Genomic DNA, 6,595 nt, shown 5'->3' on the forward strand with positions numbered 1-6,595 from the left:
ATCAATTCTTCTGACAAGAGTTGGAGGCACACACCCACAATTCCAGTACTAGTATAATGGAAATGGTAGTTAAGAACTTTGGAGCAGCAAGAGCTCCTAGACAAGAGATAACACTGGGGAGATAAGCTGGAGTCTTCTCCCCCACCTCCTGTGGTTACCCAGGATAGAAGTCTTTTGTTCTCCAAAGCTTAGAAAACTCTGGGATAAGAGAGAGGTATGGGGAAGGTGAGCAGGAGTCTTCCTCCATCCCGCCCCCTATGGTCCTGGAAGGAAGTCTTTGTAACTCCTGTGGCCATACTTACCTTGCTTAATTATCACATGTACCTTTTACTTGTCACCTATGTGCTGCTTTGTCTTTTACTTGTACATCCTCACATGAATATAAAACCCCTAAACCTGGAGGGGGGACCAGCTCCTTTACAGAAGGATTCGTGGGTCAGTCCGCTAGCATAAAATTAAATCCCTCTCCTCTCCTGACTTTGGCTCCTGGTCTCTGATTTTCCTGGAACATTTCTGGAGGCCCCAGCGAGATCAAGTCACCATACACTTGTTGGTGATAGGGGCTGCTGTTCCTGGGCCCTGCAGCCCCACACGGCCCCTGGAACAGAGAAGTGCCCACCCCGGAAGAATTCTCTCTCCAGGGTCTCCTTCCAGGTGGCCAGAAAGAGCTTTGGAGTCTTGGACCAGAGCTGCTCCTCAGGTGAAGCAAAACAGAGACCAGAGTGGATGGAGACCAGAGTGAATGTCAAGTCCAGGTAAAAGCCCTGGGGTAGACAAACAGGAGCCTGTGCAGGCTGATCACCCATAGGAGATTGCATACAAAGCCCTGACATGATACCAGGGTGGCACTGACCTCCAACAAGGCAGGAAACCCGGCCACAACTGAACCTCGATGTGATTCTGAGGTCCTAGCCCCGTTTTAGGCAGAACAGGAATTTAGTGGGAATAACTAGGGAACAACTGTCTTAAACTCTGAATGTGAGAGTGAAAGTATCGGTTCCACGGCTCTGCGCAGCTACAGAATCTGAGTGGGCCTCACCCTGTGGGTCCACTGAAGTCGTGTAACCTAAAGGGGCACTCATCTTCAGGTGACCGAGCACTGGAATTATGTGTGGCCCTAAGGTAAGACCTTTTAAGTCACCAAGAGGTGGCTGGTCAGGAAGGCATGTGAACAAGGGAGAGACTAATGCTCTCCACCCCCTCCTGTGCACACATTACACACATCCCAGGCACATATAAAATTTCAAAAGGATTCTTCCCAGTCTAAGTGTCAGACCCAGACTGTCTTCCAGGTGATGCTGGACAACTTTAAGCTAGGCTATGCAGGAGATTACTGCACCAAGATGAAACCCTCCAGATTAAGAACCTTCTGCAAAGTTGAATGGCCTTCTTTTGACATGAACTGGCCAACGGGAGGCACGCTACACCTGTCTACCATTAAGAGAGTGAGAGAAGTCTGTCTCAACAGCCCAGGATATCCTGATCAATTCCCTACATAGACTCTTAGTACAGACTGGCACTTTACCCGCCTGACTGGCTCAGATACCATGCCCTCCAGAGGTCCCCAGCACCTGCTGTCTTGGCCACCCGCAAGTCTGGGATAACTGAGAGGTCCCCGCCCCTCCCTTCCACCAAGGACATGAGCAGGACTCCGAACTCCTCTCATACTTGCTGCCTGTGAACGCCAACTTGGAAAGCCACACTCCAGCCACTGACCTTGTACGGCCTGGAATCCTTTAAGCTAAAGCAGCCCCACCAGAGATGCAAACAACTCTCAATGGACAAACAAACAAATGCCAGGGAGGTTAGCCAGAACTGAGGTGGTCCCACGCTTTAATCACCACCAGCCTTCACTGGAGACCCAGCTGCCTCATGAGGAAAAAACACCCCCACCATTAGGTGCACTGTCTCTGCTACCAGAAAATTAGGGTCGTTCTCCTAATTCAGGCTGCCTCACTATAGGCCCGGTACCTATTTGCCCGCTCCGCCAGGCTCCAGGGCCATCCATCCTTTGGAAGATGGGACTGTACTTGCTGGTCTCCTCAACTGGCAACACACACCACCTTATTCTGAAAAGCCCCAAGCCGTGATTGATCTGTTGAATTCCATCATGCAAACACACCAACCCACCTGGGATGATTGCTGCCAACTCCTCAGCACCTTGTTTGACTCAGAGGAATGGAGGCACATTGTCCAAGCAGCCAGGACATGGCTCATCAGCCAGGCCCCTGAAGGGTCATTAAATCTGGAACGTTTCATTGACATTGCTTTCCCAAATAAGCAACCTAATTGGAACCCCAACACCCAGGAGGGGGCTCAGACTCTTGATCTTATGTGCCGTGCTGTTGGGCCTTCAGGACCCTCATACACATGGCATGGAGAAAAAATGAGGCCTAATATAATTTCCTAAGCCAGGCTAAAGTTTAGCGACCTGTCTCTGGCCTGTCACTTCCATGTGGAGGTGACTCAGCAGTGCCCTAAGATTGCCTCTGCCCAGTAACAACTGGCGTAATAAATTCCCAGTGGCCCACAGTCTTCACCCCAGATGACACATTCCTATACCCACCCCCTTTTCCACACCCCTTTTGCTTAAACTATATAAGTTGATGCCTGACGCAATAAAGTGAGTCCCTGCCTCAACAAGACTCCCAACTCGGTGTGGTTTTTGAGTCACTGACACTCACCATCCCGCTCTGCCCCCAAGAGAGGAACCCAGACTGGTCCTGGCCTCTCTCCCTGTGCCGTACCTGTTGGAGAGCGACCGACACCATGCCAGCCTCGAAAGGGGCTCGAACAGGGGCCTCAGAGCGACCAATCTAAGTCGCATGAGCAAAGTTATCCAAGGAGAGGAGACTCCCAGTCAGTTTTAGGAGAGACTGTGTGATGTCTATTGACACTTTACTCCCTTTGATCCAGAGGCCCCAGAGAACCATTCAATGGTCAACATTGCTTTTGTCCAGCAGTCAGCTTATGATGTGCACTGGAAGCTGCAGAGATAGGAGGGGTTTGCTGGAGTGAATATAAGTCAGCTTCTTGACATCACATCTAAGGTGGCTAATAGAGAAATAGCTACTAAAAAAGAAAAGGAAAAATGGCAAGAAAAAAAGGCCAGAATCATGGCTGTGGCCCTGCAGGAAATGGGAAACCCAGGGAGGACCTGGTTCAAACGTGAGGGAGGGAAACACCCAAACCCCCTAGAGAAAGACCAATGTGCATATTGCAAAAAGAAAGGACACTGGAAAAATGAATGCCCTGAGAAGGAAGATGGAACAAGAGATCCTGAAAGAGGACACCATAGGCGAGAGGCACTCAGACCTGCAGTGGTAGACGTTTCCCAGCAACAGCAGCAGCAGCAAGCAGCAGCAGCAGCCTGTTGATACTGAGAACTCTATTTGGGACTCTGAATCAGATCGAAAGTGACCGGGCTCAATTAAAATCAGCCTTTGTGAGCCTGTGGTCAGAGTTGATTCAGGGGCCCAAACCATGGACTTCATACTGGACACTAGTAAAGCTGTATCGACGGTAACCTCCCCCACTGGAAGGCTCAACTAAAGACTCTGTCAGCATCATAGGAGCCACAGAAGTAACCAAGAAATATCGGTTTTGTGAGCCACATGACTGTGTAGTGGGAGGACATTGTGTTCAGCATTGGCTCCTGTATGTGCCTGAGGCACCAGGACCCCTACTAGGGAGAAATTTGCTGTCCAAACTCAGCACTACAGTGACTATGGATTTAGGTCCCGCAACCCCCCAGCCCTTTGCCTGTACTGACTCTGGAGGTCCATCCAGAAGAGGAGTGGAGACTCCACCAAGAGACACCAGAGGGAAAGGCAAAAGGTCTCTCTGATGTTAATTGTCACTTAGGTCGTTTTCCCCAAGTCTGGGATACACAAGGAAGAATTGGCCTCACAAAAAGACACCCACCAGTAATGGTGGCACTAAAGCCGGGTGCTATTCCAGTGAGACAAAGACAATATCCAATCTCTGTTGAAGCCCAGCTTGGTATAGCTCCTCATGTCAGAAGATTTAAGGATGAAGGGATCCTACGAGAAATCCAATCTCCATGGAACACCCCCTTGCTCCCAATAAAGAAGCCAGGGACCAATGATTATCGGCCGGTTCAAGACTTGCGCAGAATGCCACTGAGGTGCTACATCCGGTGGTCCCCAATCCATACACCCTCGCTGAGCCTGATATTCCCCAACAACAGCCATCTTCACACGCCTGGATTTAAAGGATGCCATCTTCTGCTTAAGGTTAACAGAAGCAAGCCAGCCCGTTTGCCTTCGAATGGGAGGACCCAGAGACTGGTTCCAAAGGGCAGTTGACATGGAACTCGCCTGCCCCAAGGGTTCAAGAACTCCCCTACCATCTTTGGGGAGGTGTTAGCCAAGGACCTGGAGAACTGCTGGCCTACGGGGTGCACCATTCTGTGGTACGTTGATGACCTGCTGCTGGCAGCTCCCACTAGAGAGATCTGAAGAAAGGGGACTGAAGAACTGCCGAGCTTCCTACAAGAGGCAGGGTACAAAGTCTCAAAAGACAAAGGCCCAGATCTACCAAGAGGAAGTCATTTACTTGGGGTATCACCTCAGCTGAGGGCAGAGGAAGTTGGGAGAAGGACAAAAGCAAGTGACCACTCGATATCCCAGACCCAAGACAAACAAGCAACTCTGAGAGTTCCTAGGGGCAGCTGGGTTTTGCTGACTCTGAATCCCAGAGTTCTCTGCCATAGCCAAATCCCTCCACCATACCCTCCGTGGGTCCGCTACAGACTCACTAAAGTGGGGGAATGAGGAGAAAATGCCTTTAACCAACTCATGAAGAGGCACAGTCATTTGTGGAATAATCAGGCTGGAGAGCTAGCTCAGCAGTTAAGAGCACTGACTGTTCTTGCAGAGGACCCAGGTTGAGTTCCCAGCACCCACATGGCAGCTAATGACTGCCTGGAACTCCAGTTCCAGGGGATCCAATGCCCCCTTCTGGTGTCTGCTGGCATTGCATAACATGGGGTAGAAAGGCCCACACACATACAAAAATACTTAAACATTAATATGTATTACAATGTAAATGTATATAATGGAGGAGTTAGGGCAGTGCACAACCAACCACCTATAACTCCAGTTCTGGGGAATGGACCCCACTATTGTACCCATATAGTGCACTTACATGCACAAAAATAACTTAAAAAATTAAAGAGCAAACCAAGACCTAACCAGCACAGATTTATAATCTAATAAGGTAAAACCAGAAGCCATTAGGGCTGTTGAGAAGGGGTTTAAGTCATGTCCTTTCCATGTAAATGGACTTTTCTGAAGAGATTTCTAGAAAAATCTGTTTTCAGCCTAGAAGGGAGAAAAGACTTAAGCAGTTGGTGATTGCACTGGAATTCTTTTTTAATTTTAATTTTATTTTATGTGTATGAACAGTTTGCCTCTTGTATCGGTGCACCCATGTCTCGCAGGGACCTTCTTGCCTCTGACAGTGAGACCCCTAGCATCCTCCTCTCTCCTGTCCTCCAGAGCTTCCAGGTGGTTCTATCCTGACTTACCAAACTTCAAATGCCTAACCCAGAAAATTCAGTGTGTTAAGCATGCATATACCACATCAATATGTGTGTGTTGGGGGAAGGAGATGGTGGAGACCTGTGATCTCAATACTGGGGAAGCTGAGGCAGGGGGATTGCTATGAGTTTCAGACCAGCTACATAGTAAGATACTATCTCAAAAAGTAAAACAGGGCCTGAGAGAGGGCTCAGTGGTTAAGAATCCAGATTCTGTTCTCAGCACCCATAGGCAGCTAACAACCATCTGTTACTCCAGTTCCAGGGGATCCAATGCCCTCTTTTGGTCGCTGTGGGCAGCAGAACTCATGTCGACATTCTGATGCATGGACATGCACACATCCAGAATTAAAGGCTGGAAACTGGGTGGTGGTGCATACTTTTTCTTTTTCTTTTTTTTGAGACAAGGTCTCCCTGTAGCCCCAGCTGGTCTGGAATTAACTACACAGACTAGGCTGGCCTCGAAATCACAGAGATCCGCCTGCCTGGTGGATCTCTGTGATTTCTACATAGCTAGTTCCAGGCCAGCCGGAGCTACAGGGAGGCCCTGTCTCAAAAAACAAAACAAAGGCTGGGTTGTCCGAGGTGGTATAGCCTTGCCTTTTTAGTTCCAGTATCCAGGAGGCAGAGGCAGGTGGATCTCTGTCAGATTCAGGCCAACCTGGTCGACATAGTGAGTTCCAGGCCAGATGGGGCTCCAGGGAGACCCTGTCTCAAAAAACAAACAAAAACCCCAACAACAATGAAAAAAATAACGGGCGTTGTACTGCACATCTGTAATTCCGGTATCCAGGAGGCTTAGGCAGGAGGAATGTGCGTTTGAGGCTAGCCTTGGCTGCAAGAAACCATGTGTCAAAAAACTCCAAATTAACCAAACCGATAAGAAAAACAATGAAAAAAAATCCATGCTGGTTAACAGTGAGCGGCACTCATTCAGAGTTGCTCTGACGGAAGCAGTTGCATCACGTGATCACCATGCATCACGTGGTCCTCCCTGGCATCAAGGGAGTCCGCCTGCGCCCCGCCATGCAC

This window comes from Nannospalax galili, unplaced genomic scaffold (assembly GCF_000622305.1).
Source record: "Nannospalax galili isolate Female #2095 unplaced genomic scaffold, S.galili_v1.0 scaffold77, whole genome shotgun sequence".
Taxonomy (NCBI): Eukaryota; Metazoa; Chordata; class Mammalia; order Rodentia; family Spalacidae; genus Nannospalax; species Nannospalax galili.